Source organism: Crocodylus porosus, unplaced genomic scaffold (assembly GCF_001723895.1).
Source record: "Crocodylus porosus isolate Cpor-Errol unplaced genomic scaffold, CroPor_comp1, whole genome shotgun sequence".
Lineage (NCBI taxonomy): Eukaryota > Metazoa > Chordata > Crocodylia > Crocodylidae > Crocodylus > Crocodylus porosus.
Window position 1 is genome coordinate 79,424,197 of NW_017728906.1, and position 23,192 is coordinate 79,447,388.

Here is a 23,192-nt window from a genome sequence, read left to right on the forward strand (position 1 = left end):
CCACTGCACAGACTCCTGAGGGGGGCACATGCCCCCCAGATTTGTGCATGGGGTCGGGGTGGAGGCAGATGTGGTCTGGCAACTGCAGGCTTGGTGTTCCCCATCCTGCTGCTGTCCCCCCTGGGACCTCCACAGCCCAGCAGGTGGGACCCAATACAGCAGCACGGAGCAGGGCATGAAGGCTCGGTGCCACATCCAGGAGCCTCATGCCGCAATGGCAAGGCATTCCCTGCATGGCCAGCAGCAGCAGGGAGCACAACTCTGTGCTACCACCACCGCTGCTGCTGGGTGAGTAGGGCATAGGGTGCCATGGTGGCATGGGGATTCTGGTGGGGGCACAGAGGCTCCCCACCCCACTCTACCCTGACATGCTGAGTCTTGCCTGGTGGGCCATGGAGGTCACAGGAGGAGGGCAGCAGGGCTCGCAGCCCTGAGCCTGCAGCCACCAGCCCCTGCCCCACAGGCTCCACTCCAGCCTTTGCACCTGTGAGGCAGGGGAAGCTGGGCTCCACACACCACTCCAGCTGCAGCAACCTCCACCTCCCACAGGCAGCAGCTAGGGCTCGGGTGCTGCTGGGGGGTGGGGGGCAGGGAGCTGCAGGCCTGGGTCCCTTGCCCCATAGCCCTGGCAGTTGGGGGCTCCCTTCAGCAGGGTGGGGGTGTGGGGCAGGGGCTGCAGGTCAGGAGTGAGGGGCACCAACAGGGCTGTGGGAACTGGGGGTTGGGACCAAGGGACACTGATAAGGCTAAGCCACATAAAGGTATTATGCCTTTAAACAAAACGCCATCTGATTCTAACAGGTCTCCCCTAAAAATCACAATAGAAGTTGAGAATATGCTGTCCCAGCCACTCTGTGGCAATAGCTTCAATTACTTTCTCAAGAGACCCATCCTAAGTAGTAGCTCTGGCAATCACATGCCACATTTCATCTGACACCAAGTAGTTTGTTTTTTACAACAATGATGTACATAATTTAGCTCTGTACATGATTCTACTACACTTTTGCCAGATGCTTTATGAAATGTGACTGAAATCTCACCCAGGTTTGTATTAAATTTGTAAATCATACATGTATAGATGAAGAAAAATACCTTTACATTCCCAGGGAAATAAAGTCTTTTGCAGACCCCATTTAACAATGACAAAAAGTGATTTGTTATCAGTTTCACCTAACATAGTCCTTCCATAATTAACCCCTAAAATATTTTATATCCATGGGCTAAGGGCAAAGCCTCCTTCTTAAGCAAAATTTATATGGCTAGTAGCTAGTTATTTGTTACCATCTGGCATGTATAAGACACTGTTTTACATTTCTGACCATACAGTGTAAGACAACCCACAAATACCCTTCTTAGAAGTATTTATTAGCAAATTAATTGTGTTCTTACTGTCATAGTACTTCATTAAAACAAAAACTCCCTTAATTAACTCCTTCAGTTTCTTAAATTCTTTATTAATATTTGAATCTCATGTTCATTATACACCTTTACACAGTAGTTCTCTCAGCTGAAGAGCTACATTAAGCACAAATTTTCTTGCATAATTCACCATTCCACAGAATCTTTGTAATTGTTGCATTTCTTGTCTACTGGAGCAAGTTTATCTGTGATTTCAGCTGTGTTATGCTCTACATGTGTACCTTGCTATGTAACTTCTCTCCCAGGAAAATTATTTCCATTGCATGGAATTTACATTTGTGCAACTTAGTTTCAGCTCCACAGCTCTTTATTTTTCCAAACCCATGCAGAGTTTCTGATCATGCTTCTCTTGCACATTAATCCAGATTGGAATGGCATCTATGTAAACCTTTTTTTATCCTCTATACCATCAAAAACTAATGTTTTCTGGGTAAGGACCTTAGGTGCTGAACACAGTCCAAATGGCAGACTGAAGAAACAGTGTCTTATCAAGGGGTTGTTAAATGTGCAAAAACATATTCTCCATATTCCAACCTACGTGCACCAATCTAGAATCCTGCTAATGCATTCAAAAGCTTGCCTTACCTTTATCCCATCTATGCAGTTGGTCCAATAAAAGATATCGCTCTAAGAAATCCTTGTATCTCAGAGAAGAAACAATAATAGCAATGGCAATTACATATTTTCCCTTGCCACTAGAATAATATATGGCATCAGCAATCTCCCTAAGAATTTCTCTCTTAGCAGGTAGTAGAAAATATTTCTTTCTACATATTCAATTCTTCCAGATCCATACAGAAGCAAAAAATGCTATTTTTTTCTTATAATGATCAATGAGTAAATCTACTCTGCTGGCTCTTCTACCTTCTCTATGATTGCCAGAGCAATAAGCCTGTCCAACTCTTCTTATAGCTTCTATATTATGGGGAAGACAACTTTCCTAGAGGTGTGAATTATAGGCTACTTAGGCTTTTTCAGCACTATTCTATACTCCACCAAGAGAGTGCCTACCTCTTGGAAGGCTGTCAATTCCCCATCCTCAAACTCTTACTCCATGTTGGTCCTCCCACCTCTCCAATTAGTGAACCCATTTGATTAAATTAATCCTTGACATAGTTTTGACCCAATGGGTCAAATCTTTTCCACTATTGCAGACTGCATTGTTAATTTATTCCTACACTTTGTTCATGTTGTGCACAATCTGCTGCTGCTTACAAACTCTTGCAAATTGATATGAACCACTGCATTCTTTACATCTTTTTCAATATTCTGGTCTTAGAGTCTAGCCCTGTATTGTTTGCCATAACACACAGCTTCAAGTCCTGGTTTTGCCAAACTCCAGCTTTCAGCTCCACATGCTTTTTTGCCTCAGGTTTTTCTTCTTGTGGTATTGTGTATTGATGTCAGTATTAATTACTACAGTAATATACAGCTGCTGTATGTATATATGCTGGCCTATGTATGCAACCATATTCTAGTTCACAAGAAATTCTCATGAAGTGATCTCTATAGGATGATAAGTTTATTATTTTTACATACTTGCACGAAATGATCAAACCAATCTTCCAAATATTAGTCTTCTTTCCAAAAAGTATTTGCTGCTTAAATGAGACTGCATAGGATAATTTTCATCTCTAAAGGAACATGTAAAAAAATATTGCGTGTGCATGAAAACGAGAAATTTGTATGAAAATCTTGAATCCATAGAATTCACTAAGAGAAGCTGAAGCATAAGATAATATTTATACTCCCTTATTGACTACCAGGAAAATATCTGAAAAGTTTGTGGACTCATACTAACAAGAAAGAAGCATGAAGTAGACAGGTGGAGAGTGTCAGATATACCATCTGAGCTGGACATAAAAAATGAGGTGACATTGAGCTACATAGTACATATGGAGAATTCAACTGGAACACCAAATGGGGTCACAACAGTTTCATATCATTACTATCGGCTACCCAAATAGCAATACATAATGAGGCTAGATTTTCTGATCCTTTTCATTCAGTAATGCAATATTCTGCAATACAGTGCTCTGAAGACTGTTTCCAAAAAAAAGATAAAAATACATATCAGCACTAAAATGTTCCCCCTATTCTTACCACAGATGCTCTTGCTTGTTAACTTTCACTCAAGGAAAGATTCAAGGGATTGAGTGAATTCCTAAGAGTTTCTAATTAAATACAATAGATTAGGAGGCCTGTGGCATTATAGCTTAATTTGACCATCCATCAACATTTCATAACCCTAAGTGCATTATCTTGACCAGTAATGTGAAATGTGAATAAACCAGAATTCTGACAAGGTTGAGCCCTGAAAGATAGAAAGAGTAAAAGATAGAAAGAGCAAAAGAGAAGGGTAAAAAGAAAGCTTACTGAAAAGGGATCTGAAAGAAGAAATAGAATTACTGTATCTAATGTTAGTAAATAAGATAAATGGACATCAACATTGCAAGCTTTATTGTCTTTAAAGTTGTGAAAACAGATTGTCCTTAAGCAAGAGAAAAGTGCTTTGTCATTAAGCAGTAGCTTGGGCTGTGATCAGGGTATGATTTAAAGTGAATCTCAAATTAATTTCAAAATCTATGATATAGCAAAGGAATACTCTGTCTACAGTAGGGAAGTGTGAAGCAGGCAGTATTCAATTCGGATTCAGCCCAGTTCAGGGAACAGTGATTCAATTCACTGATTCAGATCACTGTCCCAGTTGGATTCAGCCGAACCTGAAGATTTGATTCTGATTTGCAGAATCAGTGATTTAGCCATAGACACAGCTTTATATGTTTTTTCTACATACATTGAGATACCAGGTGCAGCTCGTGAACGCTGAGATGGTGGGGTGGATGGAACATCCCACAGGAGTGTGGGGAGGCCCCCGCATGTGCTCGGCAGTGGACCCGAAAGTGGACCAGAAGTACTTCTGGTCCACTTCCAGGTCCACCCCTGAGCACGTGGGGGATCCATCTGCACCTCCGTGGGACGCTCCATCTGCCCACCATCTCAGCAATCACGAGCCATGCCTCAAGGTATGCAGAAAAAACATATAAAGCTGTGTCTATGTCTGAATCAAATCTCTTCAAATTGAATCTGATGCTTCTGATTCGATTCAGAGAGATTAATGGGTCTCCTGATTTGATTCAGATTCAGAGATTCAGCCACTGAATCAGGCCAAATCTCCTCTGAGTCAAATCAGTGACCAAAGCTTCGCATAGCCCTAGTCTACAGTGCTGAAAAAGTAAAGTTCAAGGCCTCTATTCTGTTTTCAGGGTATTTTTCCTCACATTATGCCCAAGGCTCCAAGCAATGCAAAAAAGGGTACATAGATCATTGGAATGAGGTTGGGGCCATAACCTACCTCATCTTAGGACATGAGTGTGAAAAAAGAGTAGATGGCAGAATTAAGAAATTCTGCCTGAGAAAGCCAGATTTCTTCCAAAAGGGCTCCCACTGAAACATTGGATACATTCATATCCCCTTCAACAGAGTCCAGAGACATAATCTAGCCCTAAAGTAGGTTGTAAAGCAATAGGTTGTGTTAGTAAACAGGCCATTGCTCTGTGCTTGATGCCCTGACCTGAAAACTTCTTCAGCAGCTGGGAGAATGGATCTCCCTTCTCATCCACAAATGGTTTAAACATTTTTTCATAGAATCATAGAATCAATGGGTCGGAAGGGACCTAGACAGATCATCTAGTTCAACCCCCTGCCATGGGCAGGAAGGAGCACTGAGGGTGGCAGGGGTCATAAGACCCCAGCCAGGTGCCTATCCAGTCTCCTCTTAAAGATTTCTAGGGCAGGTGAGAGCACCACCTCTCTGGGAAGCCTATCCCAGGCTCTGGCCACCCTTACCATGAAGTAGTTCTTCCTAATATCTAACCTAACCTTTTTTGGTACCTGAGCCTTAGTTTTATGACATATGGAAAAATTAAAGTCAGGGAAAGCAAGTTTTAATGAAAAGCTATGTAGAAGAACCTGCTACAATATCAGCTATATCGCATAAATTGTAAGGAAAGCTCCTTTTTTTTAGCCTGGAGGGGTTTCTTAGACCATGTTTATGTTGCTTTAGAGATTTTGAACTTATGCTTTAAATATTTTCCCTTCTTTTTATATTAAATTCATTCCTATAACTTTAATAAAATATTTTCACAATGGAATTTGCTCTTTAATACCAGTATCTGTCATATTTGTATTCAGGAATGTGGAGGCTGCATCCTTACTGGACTGAAGAAGGGAAGATTTTCACTTTGAGGATATCCTATGTCCTGGTGTCAGAAAGGTTTTTAAGTGTCTATGATGCATACCCTGGTATGGCATGGTGCTTCTGATATTTCTGGGGATGGAAAACACATTTCATCTATGGATATGCTGATCTTTTGGCCTTGAGACACTATTTACAAAATCAGTATTTTATTCAAGTAAAACCTTCAGACATGAATTTTCAGCATACAGGATTGCCATGGATAGACTAAAATGATTGGTCATGCTTTCATTAGTCACACATTAAGCATAATATGAAGTGATATTATAGTTCAGCTATCATATTCACTACAAGTAGTCTATAAAGTAGTTCTGGTAGCCTCAGATTTTGAAAATTGTAAGAATTATCTTCAAAATTGCCAAATTCCTTAGACAGAAGTATGCAAGTCCCTTGACAGGGATCAAGGAATATTTGTGTTCTTACACTGAGTCCTTTGGGAGACTCATTTGACACTTCTGCCTTGGTTTTCACTTCTGTAAAGAGAGATAATATTGACTACAGATACTTTAGCATTATCAGGTTCTAAGGGCTAAACACCATCAAGGTACTGAAGTAAAATTATGTCTCTGATGGAAATATAATTCTTCAGAACCCATTGTAATCTGTTCATTCTTCTAAGGTGTGTGTCTCAAATGAGGTATTTTGCATTTGTGTCTTTCAGATTACTCAAGTATGTATAAAATCATACACATAGCTAGACAGTTCCCAATTGCCTATACATCTGAAGAGGAATAAAAATAATAGCTACTCTAGAAACTGATACACACTAGAGGCTGCTCATTAAATGCGTCTATCCAAGATGACACAACACAAACAATCAGGATAATATGAACAACCTCACCCTCTTGTTCCAACCGTGCCTACGTTAGAGGCCATAGTAACACAGATGGATTAGACCCACATCCTGTGTCCCTACCACATATCTTTGTAGATGGCAAAAATCTCAAAAGAGCAAAAACATAGAAGCTGCTGATAGTTCCTCAGATGCATAGATTATTCTTTCTTTTCTTTCTTTCTTTTTGATGATATGCATATGTCAATCTTCGAGCAAAATTGAGCCCTTAGGGCAAAATTCTTCTCTCAGATCCACACATCAATGGGAGTTCCACTCATGTAGGGAGAATAGACTATTGGAGTTGAGAGCTGCTGTGTAGATCAGAATGGAAAATTGTCCATAATGTTTATTTTTTTCAAATATTAAATTTAAGAGATAAATATAATCAGTTCTAGACATAAAGATTTTAATAACGTCAGGTTGTGTCCTCCCTGCAACTCAGCAAAGATACCACGCAAATATAAATGAATGTTCACTGTGAGGTTTTTTTTCTTACATTGTGTCTATAAAATGCATACCATCAAAAGCAGACACAGTGACTTCCAATCTCCCTCTGAAATGAACTTCAGAGTGTGAATCACAGTAATGAAAAGCTCTTTAAGGTAACAAGCCCAATGTTGACAAGTTGTTTAAAAAATCTACTTTGTAAAATTATTTGAGAAAGGAAAAGGGAATTTTTTATTGACTTCATTGAATTTTGGTCAGGACATTACAAATTCACAAACTAACTAAAGTCCTAAAGTCTTGTCCTGCCCATGGACACAGTATAAGACTAAAGAGAGTTTTTACAATGGGATGGCAAAGGGCAGGAAAGTTTTTCCAAAGCTCAGGTCAGAAACCTCATTCTCCCTCTGTTCCTGAATTTGGGTTTAACATCAAGAATCTAGACTAGATATTAGGAATGCTTTTTCAAAGGAAGTAGTTGGTCATAGGCTTAGGGCAAAATCCTATTCCACCAGTTGGTACCTATATAGACTTAGTCATCTAAGTCGGATCTTATTCCACCCTGCTCAATGCTCTGAAAAAAGGTTAATGTACCTACATCTGTAACAATCCGAATCTTAGGACTAAGTCACAAAAATGTACCATGAAGTTTGTGTTATCTGTTCTTCAGGTACTTGAGGAGGGTGAAAGGAGATCTCACTTAGGCAACTACTCAGTGGAACAGAAGCCAGCCCTTACGTTTTGTCGTTGTATTTGCAGTGCACACTTTAGCCAAGTTTGCATTCATTTTCCAAATGCATTCCTTTGTTTAATTCTTCTGTGGTACAATTCGCACTTCTACAGCACAATATGTATGGTACAGTCGAGTTCTTCAGTAGGCAGTGCAGAGCCTGAATCCACTTAAGGCATAAGTGGGATTTAAGTGGCACATGTGCTTTTACTGGTTTTCTGGATGGATGTGAATTTCCCCTCAACCCTACAAACCCATGCTGATGATGTCATCTTTTAATGCTTGCAGCTTTCATTTAGTATTTGAAGATTCTCTTTCTGTCTCTAACTTCTGCTCTTTGATTTCTTTCAACACCTTCTTGTTTGAGACCTTCTATATTCATTAGTCACTGCTGAGATCATTAGCACACAGCCTGGATTCTCCATAGCTGCTGTAAACAGAGATGTAAAGTGTGTTCTCATGTTTCTTACTGCACTTTTGGAAGCAGTTCATATCACAGGAGGATCAGAAAATAACAGTTTTGGACACATAAAGTAAGAAAGGGGCAGCAGTCATGGACAACACTTACTGCTCTACAAAAACAGAACTATTTTAAATTATTAAAATAAAGTCTAAAATAAAAAAATACTGTAACATGTCCATAAGAACCATATCCCTCTACCACAAATGTTTGGAATTTTTACTAAGCATTTGAGCACTGTTTTTAAAAATATTCTGTTATATCTCATTTCCCCTGAGGACATTTAGTTGGAAATTTCTAGTATACTGCTACGGACACTATGGATGGCAAACAACAACAACAAAAAAAGACAGACATAAAAAAGTTAATACCCTATGTCCTCTTGAGGAATTTCAAACTTTATTTTATTTTTGTTAAACTGCTCACTAAGAGATGTGTTTCTGAAACAATCCCTTTTAACCATGATTTAACAGGCTTTTTCCAAAGCAATATTTAATAGAAATAACAGCAATCTTTAAGTATATACTGTAATACAGGGGTAAGCAAAATGCAGCCCATGGGCCAGATGCAGCCCACCAGGCCATTCTATCCGGCCCACAGGGCCCCTACAAAATTGAGAAAATTAATATTTATCTGCCCTTGGCTGCCTGTCATGTAGCCCTTGATGGCTTGCCAAAACTCAGTAAGTGGCCCTCCGCCCAAAATAATTGCCAACACCTACTGTAATATAATGTATATAATCTATGTGAATATATAAATGTATCTATGATCATCAATTTGAATACAGCTGTGCTTTTAAACATGCCTTGCAATATTTCTTATGTGCATTAATAAATATTTGAAATGCTCTGTCCTTTTCTAACTTAGTGGCTATTCATATTTCCCATTTGAAACACAGTGGGCATGTCTACACATGCATTTACACCAGCTTAAAATTTACTGCATAGTAGGTCTAGGTGTTAAAATGCATTAACACTGTGTATGTGGTCTGATTTGAGAATAAGGTTAGTCCCAAGTCAGGCCACATACACAGTGTTACTGTGCAGTAAGGTATCCACACATACGTTACTGTGCAGTAATGCAGTAATACTGTGCATTCTGTACACTAATCAGGTAAATTTGATAGCTGCATGATGCAGGAATCAAATTTACACTCAAGTTTGCATAAATCACCATATTTACTGCACAGTCTTCTTATGGTGTCTGCATTTTCAGAAAATGTAAGTATTCAAGTAATATGAAAAATTATAATTCTTTGTGGTCTCCAATGAAGAGTTGTTTACTATGTATAGGTACAACTCTCATAAAGGAAATGTCTCTTAAGAGTCTTCTAAACTTGGAAAAGATTGTGATATGATTAATTTAAATTATCAAGAACATTTTTTTAAATTAAAAAAACCCGAATTCCTTCAAGTCTATTTATTTTACAAATCCTAGACCTCTTATGATTTGCCCCATATGTCTACAGCTGTACAGATTCAGAAGCCCAAACAGCCAAGAACGTAGAATAATCGACACAATGGAAGAACATAATGTCCCAGGGACTTAGCAAGTAAATCCTGCCATCCTCAAGATGACAGAGGTATGATGGCAGAAATCTTGCTGTCCAAAAAGGAGAAAAGCGTATGTCATCTCACGTGGCTCATCTCAAACTGTTGCTCACAAAAGCTTATGCATTGTTGATTGAGTTAGTTTAATAAATGTCATAGATTTCGTAGACATTAGGGCTGGAAGGGACCTCACAAGATGATCGGGTCCAGCCTCCTGCCCAAGGGGAAGGAAGTCAGCTGCAGCCAAATGATCCCAGCAAAATAGGCATCCAAGTGTTTATAAAAATTGTCCAGAGTAGGTGCTTGCACCACCTCTGGAGAGAATCTACCCCAGGCCCTGGGAACTCAGACAATAAAGAAGTTTTTCCTTATGTCCAGCCTGAAATGGTCCTCCAGGAGTTTGTGACCATTGGACTTTGTCTTCCCTTGGAGTGCCCTGGTGAACAGACATTCTCCCAGTTCCTACACACCTTTTATATACTTATAGTCTGCCACCAAGTCACTCCTGAGCCTGAGTTTTTCCAGGCTGAAGAGTCCAATGGCTCTCAGCCTCTCCTCATAAGGTCTGCTAAGTTTACACAGTGCAACTTGTCCCTGCCTCAAGCTGTTAGCTTTTGCCAAGAACAAAGCTTCAGCGGTTCCCTTCTTTTTGTATTGACTATATTTTGTGCAAAGTTGCTGCTTTAGCATAGATGATTAAAGGCAGCATCAAAATGGAATCCCAAAAGGCAGAGATGGATAGAAACCACAGCCCTTCTGTGCATGTAGCTGCTGTGTTTGCCTATGTGCAAACACAGCAGCTACATGCACAAAGCAATCCACATGTGTTCCCTCTAGGCACAAAATCCCGTTAGGGTTAGTCAAAAAAGGAAAGATATAAATTGGTTCTTGCAACCCAGTCCCAAATAGGATGAGATTCTCAGTTGATGTAAATCCGTGGAATTGCTTTAACTTCAATTAAAGCAAACGATCTGGCACTCAAAATCTTTTTAAAGAGCTATGGATGTCCTAAATCTATTAAATTATTTTTAAACAGCACTAACTCAAGGTACAATCAATACAGAAGCTAAAGTAGGCCAAATCATTCCCTACAAACCTGGGTAAATAGATGTGCCTTGCAGCATGCCTTGAGGGACAACAGATTAAGACTATTTTGGATAAATGCAAGAAGTATATTCCAAAGAGAATACGCGGACAGTAGCTCCCCTCCTTCATGTACCAAAGGGGCTCTGGCTTAAGTAACCAAATGACTAATAAAACATAGAGCAAGAGGTTATCTTTCATACAGGCAGGCCTGAAGCCCAAAGAGTTTTATAGGCTAAAACTCCACCCAGAAATAAACAGGCAGCCACTGTGTATTACAGAACTGTGATGTCATACAATTTCACCAAAATATTTGAGCTTCAATACTTGAGCTGATTGAAGTTGTAGCCCCTCATGGAGCACACAGTAATACCTTACTATAGATTATAAGTCCTATCAAGCAGCACTCAATCATCTTAGAGAAGGACCACTCAGATCATGATGGTGTATCACCAGGTGAGACCTGTAACCTCCACAGATCATAACTCCACATGAAAAGCTTGGGCAAATGCAGACTTCATGCTAGCATAATGCCTTAGCTGCAGAATTATGTGAGAAATGGGACTGTATATGCCACTCTTTGAAAATAAGACCCTGGGCCATGAGGCTGATGCTCCTGATAACATTTTCATATCTTTCATAGATTTTCAGGGTTGGAAGGGACCTCAGCAGATCATTGAATCCGAGGTTCTGCCCTGGGCAGGAAAGAGCACTGGGGTCAGACAACCCCAGCCAGGTGTTTGTCCAGTCCCTTTGTAGAGATCCCCAAGGTAGGGGACAGCACCACCTCCCTTGGAAGCCCATTGCAGATTCTGGTAACCCTTACCATAAATAAGTTCTTCCTAATGTCTAGTCTAGATCTTCTCTCTGTCAGTTTGTGGCTGTTGTTTCTAGTTACTCCAAGGGGCACCCTGATAAACAGAGTATCTCCTATTCCTTGCTGCCCCCTCCTCCCCCCAACAAATTTGTAGATGGCCACCAAATCCCCTCTCAGCCTTCTCTTACAAAGGCTGAAGAGATCTAGGTTTATCAGGAAGCACAATGACAGTCGGGCAATCTGGTTTTATCTGAGATATAAAATGCCAAAAAGAAAAAATAGTGAGGAAGGAGAACTGGAAAGAGCAAACATTCAGAGGAGACATGTGAGTAGTGTCGGAGGTTAGAAGAATAAAGGGATTTTGAGTAACCGAGAAGGAAGAAAAGCTAAAATAATTAGATTGGGATCAAGTGCCAGAGTCTGGGGTCTGATTTTATCTGCCCTGCAGTTACAAGGAACTTGACTGGGATTTACTCATATCCAGTAGAGAAAGAATCAGAGCACAGCCATATAAAAGAGATAAGAGAAAGCATGAATTGAAGAACTAGGCAGGACATCATTTTCCCTTTCTATCAGCCCCTCTGTTCACCAAAGCAGGGAGAAGCTTCAAAATACCATTCAACTTAGCATTACATCATAAAGATGAAGCAAGGGTCCACAGTGAAAATTGATGCTTCCTGCCTTCCACTTGCTAAAGGAAACACAGACTTTTCCTTTGAGAAAAGGATCTTTATAGACTAATCTATGCACTTACCAGCTCCAAGCTGGGTTCCTGTAATTCATTAGCTAAAGGTCTAAAGACAAAAAAAAACAATGCAGTAGGTCAGGTGTGGCCAATCTGTAGCATGTGTGCCAAAAGTGGCATGGGTAGCTTGTGTGTATGGCATGTGGCAGATCAACAAGGGTGAAAGCAGCACAGTGGCAGATAGGACAGGAAGCAGAAAGCAAAGCAGCAAATTGGGCAATGGAGGAAATTGAAGTGGCACTAAAAGAGGGTGTAGGGTTAATTTATGGCATGCCTGCCTAAAAAGGTTGGCCCCCACTGCAGTAGGTAAAGTATGAACCAGGCAGACCATGACATCCCATAAACAGGATAAGGATTCCTTCCTGCAACGGGCTCCCATCATACTTCTGTTGCCAACCCAAGGCAACTTCAAGTTGGGTTTTTCAGAGTCATCAATATGTAAGAACCCAGCTACATTAATACACATCTCTGACCACCACGTGGACAATCTGGGCTTCTCTTGAGCACAGCAGGTCACAAAGCCCTAAAACAAGCACACGAAAGAAAAATAAACATTATTAGTAAAGCAGGTTTGCCTGTGAAACAAAGTCAGACTACTCTATAATATGACCTACATTCAATTGTGACAGTCTGTTCACTTTCAGAAACTAGGGAAACAGAAGAAACCCCTGCTCTTACAGTTGCCTAGAACTTCTTATCAATTTAATCCAAAGAGCTCCATCCACTGCTTCTATAAATTGCAAATGGACTTTGAAATTTGATGGAGGCAGTGTTAGAGCCCAGCAGGTACCTTTTGTTGGCATGTCAATCTCTTGAGGTTTGACCAGGCTTCCAAAAAATGCCATTTCCATATTGTATTTTGCACAGTGCAATCTAGTTTTGCCTCAGCATTATAAGCAACAGCATACACCCCAGCATCACTCCTACTGCCAGTGCGACAGTAGTGTCAGCGTAGGTATTACTGTGCCTTCCCTTCCTCTTTAAGCTGAACCACCACATGTATCCATCGGATAACACAGGTGGAGAGGACTGGGAACGTTTCTGACCCTGTCATCACTCAGTGATGTTCTCTCTCTATGCTCACAGCCCCACTCCAGGCTATTGGATCCTCAGGTCCCACACTAAGACTCCCTAGTCCCTCACTTAGCCCCTTGGTCTTTACAGTCTACCCCCCCTCCAGGCACCTGGACCCCACTGGTGTCATACTCAACTCCTTTCTGGGCTTCTGCACCTCTGGTCCCCTCCTTGGCTCCTCCAGGGGCTTTTGTGTCAGAGTGCGCTCCCCTAGCCTTCCCCCCACCAAACGGGGAAAAGCCAAGGTTTTTAGGCACCCCTACTCACCTTTCCCTGGGGTGGCAACAGGTGCCTTTTTGCAGAGGCTACCTCACCACAGGTAGCCCCACCACACTAACCAGACCCAGGAGGGTACAGCTTCAAGTCTTATCCAGAACCAACCCTTGGGGCACCAGCCCCAATCCCTATGACTGGAGTGTCCAAGCTCCTGCTACATACCTGCTGGGAGCAAGGGTCCAGGCTAGAAGCCAGGCTCCCTCCCCACACTTTCCAGAGTGGTAGTCATTGAATTGAGACACATATATTGAGCTTGGAACCATCCTTCCGGTCCTACATATCCCTCTTGCTTGGCTGCCCCTAAGGTCAACTTCAAGAGGACTGAAGAGGGGATCGCTAACCTGTGGCCTGATGGTTACAGCACTGTTCTAGGAAATCAGAGGTTTCATAGTCATACCCTTCTCGGTGGGGGATGGAAGGGGTGCTATTATGGGTCCTCTGCTTCTTGAGTTAGTAACTACTACACTATTGGGCTAAAAGACAGGAAGGCCCTCCTTCTTAACCTCACTAATCACAGGTTTTTGTCCAAATACAATTTCAGGATTTAGGTACACATGTATGGAACTGTGCAGCTGAGTAACTACCATTCATGCACATAAAGTTAAAAGGGATTCTGTCCTTGGTTGGGAGCCAAAATACCCTGAGTTGTAAACTTACTCTTTCTACTAATTGGTGTTAATACTTCTGTACCACTTGTAACCCATATTACTTCTGAGATATACCTGATCAGGTGTACTTGATCTTTAAAACAGCAAAATTGAATCTCAAACTTTTACATACGTCGCTTGTCATACTTTGTTTTTTGCTGTAAATGGGGCTGCTTATGCAAATTTACCCTACTATATCCATTAGTTTCTACCCACTTTAGTCTTCTCCTTCTAGCCACTAATACAAGTAGCTTCGTGCTCAGGTGATGACCTGTATGTTGCAGTACTTACATATCAGCATTCAAGGCCTGATGATTCTATAAATTATAAGTAACAGCATTTGTTTTGCTCTTTTTCTTAATAAAAAATAGAAAATTCCACATAAAAGCAATGTTAAAAAACAGCCTAATAGTTACAAAGATAAGCAACTAAAAAATTAGACAATGTTAAAACTGTCTGTACAGTCCTAATCTTGCCTCCTTGAGCATGTACATTATGGTACAGACTTTAATTACATGAAAAATCATTTTTCAATACACAGTGTTAAGTGTATAGTCAGTGGTTCAATATTTCTCTGTATCCTCGTACTTTAGTAGAGCACATCAACCAAATATTGCACTGAATACAGAGTTAACAGTTGCTTCCTGGGCTTTTAGAGGCTGCTCATAAGTGCATCACAAATATTAATGAACTTATTTGCCCTGTTACCCCTGTGAAATAAACAGGGATCCTGGATTTCTCAGATAAAAAAACCCAACCCAATTTTCCAGTTAAAAACAAGTAATCCAAAATCCACACTTTTCCACGATCAAAATGAAACACCACTATACACACACACACACACACCGCCATTTTGAAGCATGGGGATGCTGATACATGAGATACAGAGGCTGGATGAAGTGTGCTAATTAGCATGCTCCAGTAGACTCAATTAATCGAATCTACTCTGATGTGTTGTAATTACAGTGCTTCAGAGCAACCTCCTGGCATGGATACAGATACCCCCAGATTCCAGATTTTGTGTCTATACCTCTGAATCATACTTCCTTACTACCAGGAATATGGAACAACCACAGTTTATCTTGATTTCGGTTGAAGTTGTGAGAACTGAGTATTTCTGAACATGAAACTCCAGGTGTCTCAAATTGAGCATCCAGAAAATAAGAACTGCACAATTAGTGGCCACGTGCCAAAGTTTTGGTTCAGATGATTTGTATCACCTGGAAAATCTACAGAAAAGGTAAAAACATAGACTTCTAAGTACTAGTCAAGTACTTTAAACACAAAACCAGCTTTTCTTTTCTAGCTTTCATCTGTCCCACCCTCAACACGTTCACAAATTTCTAGGACAAATGAAATACAGGTCATACAGAAATAGCTTCATTGCCAACACAGCCCTAATTCATTCCCCAAGCTGCACAGTGCAGCCTATATACTAAATGAGACAGGGTTCCTATGATAAAATAGCATGCGAATGCATAAAGACTATCAGAATAAAAGGGCTACTTTAATTCTTTCAACTTCTAAGATGATCATGTAATGTATACATGAGCCAAGCTTCATGTAATATGTACACGAGCCAAGCTCTCTATAATCAGGCAAGAGAGAAGAACAGAAGACTAAAATCCCCTAGGAACCCTGTTATGCATATCCAATATAGCTAGGAAATGTCTAGGTACGGCAATGCTAGATACAATTGAAAAAAAACACATCTTTCTTCTGTACACAGGAAGCAGCAGTGGTTGATGTGTCCTTCCAGAAGACATAGTGGTGAAACTAGCCAGAGCTGAAAATATCTCTTGAGCTAAGTACAGACAGTCAGAAAGCTGGAGACTAAATCAATACTATCTTTGCAATTTAGTCTAAGCTGTATACATTGAACCAATAAGCAAGTGAACAGACATTCATTTTTGATTCTGGGAATGCAGCCACATGCCTGCAGTGGCCCAGGCCAGAAGCCAAGGGGTGATAGAACATGTCTCCCTGTTGACTGGAGCAAACAGCTTGGACTAGCTCACCCACCCTGAGTGGGGGGAGGTCTTGCAGGGGAGGTATAAAACATCCTGGGATGCTGAAGGACTATGAGTTAACTTGAATCTGGAAGGATCTGGGACAGAAGCTCAATAAACTGATTTAACCGAAATCAGTTAAGTCTGATACTACTACATTCATCCAAGTTTATCTTAAATTAGTTTCAGCAATTTTGAAAGTGGTTTATGTGTACTGAATTTATGCTGTGTTGCAGATTTGAACTGGTTTCTGATAACTTATACTGGTCTATGTGTAATTTCTGTCCCTAGCCTTGATGGCCAAAATGTGGTTACCCCTCAGTCATACATTAATGCATGCTTACAGATAGAGACAGCACAATCTGCTTGCAGACAAGTGATGATACTGCTGATTGGTTCATTCTCCTTTGGGTGGCTGGGTGTAATTCCTCACCCGCACATTCATAATGCCTCTGGCCAACTCAACTGGAGCCCTTCCTCATTCCTCCCTAATACAGGTCCCAACCTGATAATGCAAAGCATTTATCAGGGAGGTAAATGGGTCCTGTCTAATTCTGGGGTTGGATCCAAAAAGAGGCAAACCTGCAGAATTTAGGCAGAATGTAGGCACCTGAATCTAAGAATGTGATTCTCAAACCCCTGCATAATCTCATGAGTTCCTAAAGTTGGTAAGAACCTAAGTGTCTACCACTAAATTTCCCAGCCACCTAAAGGTCATGCCCAGAACTGCAGCCATCTTGTCAGGGCTGAGCAACTCAGCATGTGTGTCACACCTCAGGCCAACTGGAATCCTCAAGCTAGGAATTACTTTGCCTACCTTCTCTCAGAGGATCAAACTAATAGGCATGCCCAAATCATCCCTAACACATATGTGCAGAATGGAAATCATTCAAAAATAATGCAAAAGAGGACATATTCATTCAAAAGAGAAAGTGCCTTCCACCTTTTATTCAATGGACTAGTAGTTAAAGTATCCACCTAAGGTGCGAGTAGTTAAAGTATCCACCTAAGGTGCAAGTTACCTGGCTTTAATGCTCTTCTCAGCCTCATACTTCCTACCTTCTAGGACAGTGATTGTCAACCAGGATTACATTGTACTATGGCATGTTAACACAGTTAGGTTTTCAAACATGATTAATAAGATAAACCCAGAGATTTCAAATGGAAATCCATAGTTGTAGTCTTTCTGAGTTTTTTGCAACAGAAAAACTGCTCTATAACGTTTCTGTAGTAAAAAAAAAAGTTAAAATTAAGAGCTGGCATTTTCTGAGGAACACCTCAAGTTTACCCAGGGGTGCCTCAAGTCTAAAAAATGCTGGAACTTCTATGTTAAGAGATGGTTGTAACCACAAGTCTCTAGGTTGTTTGGAAACTACCCTTTACCTCTTTTTCTGACTGTTCCACTGAACATAAAAAAAACAACACTTTTTAGAATAGAAAGACCTTTACACCAGCATGACCTCCTAGCCCAGAGGAAAAGGTCAAACTAGCCCACTGGAACTCATGTGGGTCCCAGTCCTTTCTTCAAAGGTTGTTTATGTATTTTATCCAATCACTGTCCAATATAAAATACTTCAGGAATCCTAAGAAAAAAGGGCACTTGCACACATGACAGACCTCTGCTCCAACATGTACTAATTAGCATGTACTGGAGTAAACTTGATCAAGTCTGCTGCAAGTCTGCTGGAGCATGCCAATTAGCGCACTCCAGCACCTCTATGTCACGTGTATCCAGTGTCTTCACATGTCAAAATGGTGGCAGGGGCACTTTAAATAAAGCTTACCTAACACGCTTTAGTTAAAGCACCACCACCATTCTGAAGCACAGGACACTGAAAAACATAACACTGACAATGCATTAATTAAAACGGCTCACAGAACCACTCGAATTAACGCACCCCCCTCCTCCACCCCAGAGCATGTGAATAGACACCCAAAAACTGAAGCACAAGTCTTCCCTTTCCCACCTGAGTTTTGTAGCCACTAGGCTACAGAGTCAGGCTTAGTCTTGTTCCCATTCTATGGCCGAGTAAATCTTTCTTTTCTGCATAATAGAACTGTATCAAAAGGAGGAGAAAGGATTGTCTTTACCCTAGAACAATCTATAGTTTTATGGTTAAAGCACTCTCCAACAGTGGGTTTTAATCTCCCCCACTCCACTAATAGAGGGTTATAGCCAATAGCTCCCACATTTTGGGAAACTGTATTAGTCACAGAACTATTATATTAAAAGGAGATGCCCCTTCCACCTATCTTTAAAAAAAAAGTTATGGCTATAGCTGAATTGTGTTTGGAGTTAAATCTATTAGATCAAACCTCTCAGCAGAGACAGGCATAGGCAAAGGAATATCTAGGGTGTGGATAGAAATTACATTTTTCACGTGATGAAATCCCTAAAAGTGCTCTGTTGAAGTAACACAACAAACATTCACAGCTGCTTTTAAAAATGTTGATCACCTGAAAACGTAACCATCATCTGATATAGTATCAGACAGGGGCACACTAAAGCAGGCTTCTTATGGAATATGCAAGGGTTAATTTTGGGCAATTCTGCCCATATCCCATGCAGCTTTTGCAGTGCTGTCACAGAGAGGAGACAAAAAATCTCCAACTTCTCCCTGCACAGCCGGGAGGAGGAAGAGAGCCCCCTCTGCCACATGTGTCCCCCCTGCCCCCCAAGTACCCCTGTTTGGGTCTTGTGGGGAGCTGAGCTAAGCCCATTCAGCAGGGGGACTACCTTCCCCCCCATCCCCCACCATGCAAGTGTCTTAACAGTTGCAGCCTCATGGCTGCCCTGCCTGGAGCTGAGGCTGGAAACTGTCTTGCCTCATGGGCCCAACCTGACTACCTCTGCTGGGGTCTTGGGAGGCACCACTACTGACAGTTGCCAGCTGGTAGGGTGGGGTGGGGTGGGGTGAGTTGGGGAACAGGGCTGGGGAGAAGGTGGTCCAGCAGCCTCCCAGGAGGCTACTGGAGTGCTCGTGCCTGCTGTCCTGGGCCAGTGCAAGCAGGCTCCAAGCCCACCACAACAAACAGGTGATTGCCTATTGGGTTCAATAGTATTCCAACTCATGGTGCTTTGTGTAAAGCACCATAGTTAAAGAACCTCCCCAACGGGCTGCCTGAACTCCTGTGCATACCCCTAGTTCCTGGTTCCCAATCAGGCTTATATATAAGCTGCCTTAAACTGCTCAGCCCTGTCACAAGTATTTCTGGGTCTCAGCAGAAGAAGAATTTTTAGGTTTCAGATGTCTCCAGAGCTTGAGAACAGGGACTTTCAGGATCTAGGCTGCTGACAGAAGTTCATTTGAAGGAGTGATGGCATCTGATCCCCAATCCCAACAATCATGGCAACTACCATGCCACACATGCATGGGACGACATGCAGTTTTGGGTTCAAAGATCACATTCCAATCATGGCCCACTGGCCAGCACAGGGGGAGCCCAGGATCATGATCCCAGGCTCCCCCTGCACTGCCAATTTGAAAGCCAGGTGCCAGACAATTAGTTTATTGTCAGCTAGCTCTGGGACCACACCAGTTCCTGATATGGAGTCAGGATCCAGAGCCCTCTTCCAAGATAGGATGGTTCCCACATTTTGCATCATAGCTTAGTTCATTCACACAGGAGGTGGAATATTTGGAATTTAAGCTGTCTGCAGTCTGAGGAGGCTCAGATTCCCAGGAGAGTTTCCTGACTACCAACCCATAAAAGAGTCTGAGTGACGCTTAACCTATGGCCCATGATCCAGATCTGACCCACAGAGCCATATCACCTGGCCCATGGGGCTCCTCGTGGATCCAGAAATTTGTCAGCAGGGGGATTGTTATCTGCCACATCTCTGGGAGCTGCAGCAATTAACAATGCCACCACTTACCTACCACCAAATTTCTGGATCTGTGGAGCCCCACAAGCCAGATAACATGGGCCTGCAAAGGACCTCTCCATGTGGAGTTGGTCCGGCACTGGATCTAGGATGCGGGGTCAGTCTGCAAGCCAACTCCACATGTCAGATCCAGTCATTACCTGGCCCTGCACAGCATTCCAATCCAGTCCACTCATCTGGCCCCTGGAACTGGATGGTTTGGGCACCACTGGTCTAGGTGGAGCTACCATCCACCACTACTATTCCAGGATTATATGTAATTTTTACATTAGACAATCATTGGATAAAAAGCTTTGGGAACTCAAATCAGAACCCAGCACCCCTGCCTCCCATGGGAGTGCCATCATCATTGGGCAACCAAGTCATTCTCCTCATTGCAAACTCTCTCTGTGGCATAACTTTCTACATAATGCCTCAGCTTCAGGAGAAAGGATGGAGAGTGTCTTTCCCAGATTATTCTATAGCCTAGAGAATAAATAATTCTTCTAGAAGCTTGATTAAAACCCCCTCAGTCAGAGAAGGGCCTAAACCCAAAGTCCCCACTTCCTGAATGACTGATCTAACCACTAGGCAATTAAGGAACACCACAGCCCCCCTGCCTTTTGAAAGAAAGTAGCCTGTTTGGCTCTGGGATGAATGCAAAATTGTTTGTGGCAGAGTTTAAGTGTTTCTCCAGCTCCATTCTAGATTACAAATCTTAAATTGGAGCTTGGCATCCAGTTTTTCAGATAGCATATTCTGTGCATGCTTATAAATCTAATTTTAGGAGTTTAAGGATGTAAGTGTGTGAGGGCTCGTGGTGTAGGTTTCCTGAATCTCTTCTTCTGACTTAGCCCCTTTAATTCCACCAAAATCCTAAACTGGCACCTAATTTAACAACTGGAAATATTCCCTTGAGTTCCAATAGAGTTAAAGATAAGATCAATATCTTTAGATTGTTTCTGAATTCTAGATATTTAATTTGGAGAATGGATATAGACCTTCTGTGCATTTCTGTTTATTTTGTTACTCTTCCTATACTCATGTGATGTGAAAACTTAGACACAATGCTTGAATTTAGATTAAAAGTCTGTTTGTTTGTTTGTTTGTTTTCTGAATGCCCCTCCATACTAGCATACTCAAATGTCTCAGTGACTTCAGCAGGGTTTTTGAAAATGTGACTAAATAGAACAGTGCCATGTACAGGTGACATTTTCCATGTTGCATATATACCATGTCCAACTGCCATGTCACCAGCTTTTTGTTAGCTTACTACTAAAAATCTGTAGCTGAGAACAAATAAAAGCCTGCAAGAAGCTCCTTAAGAAAGCAAGATAAATAAATATCCTTCCTGATAGTTTATGGGTGTGTCTACATGTACATGCACTGCAGCTTAAATTTACTATGCACTAAATTACTGCACAGTATATTTAAGCCAATTTATATGTACATGTAGACATGCCCATAAACTGTAACTTACTTTGCAGTAAACAGGAATAGGCTGGTGTCTCCACATGCAGGCAACCTGGGACTAAATTTAATCCCAGGTCAGAACAGCCTGCCATGTGCCGCTGTGGCCACTTGAGAGAGCTTTAGCCTTCAGCCACATGGCTGCCAGCCCTTGGCACTAACTTTAGTCCCAAGTTGTCCCAAATTGAAGCCAGAGCCAGATGCCAGCACTTGGGACTAACTTTAGTCCCAAATTGAAGCCAGGAGATGCAGCTAGCCAGGAGCCCTGAGGCTGGGCTCAGACTGGCCCCTTAATGGCTGGGCAGACCCAGCTGGAGGTGGGGTGGGGCTGGGTTACTGCACAGTAATGCATTTACACATGTGTTACCGAGCACTAAATAATCAGGCATAAATTTGAAACCTACACAATGCAAACGTCAAATTTACACTCAAGTAAGTGTAAGTTGCCATATTTACTACACAGTTCAGGCATGCACGTGTAGACATGAGCCCACACTGTGCAGTAATATCAACACGTGTAGTCTCGCCCTATAAAGATGTTATTTTGTTACTGTGTTAATTCTTATTGAATTCAATTCAAACTCTACAAAGATAACGAGAAACAGTAGCCAAAAATGCTATTGGCAGTAGGTCAAACAATGAATTTTTGGAATTAAAAATAAACTCTCAGAGTAGAAGAAAAAAATAAATATAAAAACATGAGGAAAAACCTCAAAACTGAAAATGGCCTCAGAAAGTGACTGAACAAGTAATATTTGATGAAACATACTTATCAACAAATATGGAGAAGAAAAGAATGAAGCAGTTGAAAAAAAAAAGACTTCCTGCAGACCACAGCTTCAAAATAATTTATAATTATTTTCCTTTATTTTACTAAATAGACTTTAACTGTTTTTTCTTTAGTTCTTTTCAGTATTTTAGCAGAAGATGAATAGACATTAAAACAGGTAGAAACATTTTTATTTATAAATTGTCATAAAGCTGTCTTCTGGAGGAGCTCTTCTTACAGCATGTTCTGTTAAACAGCTTGTCCTTCATCTGATTACCCTTTCTGGGCACATTACTGACTGCCATCCATTGTCTCAGTGTTTTTGAGGAGCAGAAAGGAAAGATTATTGTTTCCTAATATCCTGTCCATCCAACCATTAACAACATCAGAATCTTTTTCAGGACAAACAGGATATCAATGCGTGGTTTTGGCTCAGTGTACAACTATGGTTGTGATATGGAAATTTTGTACTGTTTGCATTCTTGCTGTATAACAAAAAGCAAGTGTAGGAGCCTTAAATAGAGCCAAGTATTCAGAAAAAAAAAGCAGGATTATAAAAGCCAAGTACTTGTACTGACTTCAATTTACATAAGCTACAACAGAAAAGAAATCAAATAAAATGGCTGTAATAAGGAAAGACTTTGGGGAGGAGCCAAGATAAGGAACAACCCTTCTTGTAAGGCTGGTGAAGGTTATTGTGTGTGGTGGTTTAGGAGTCTAGTCTGCTTACTGAATAGTCTC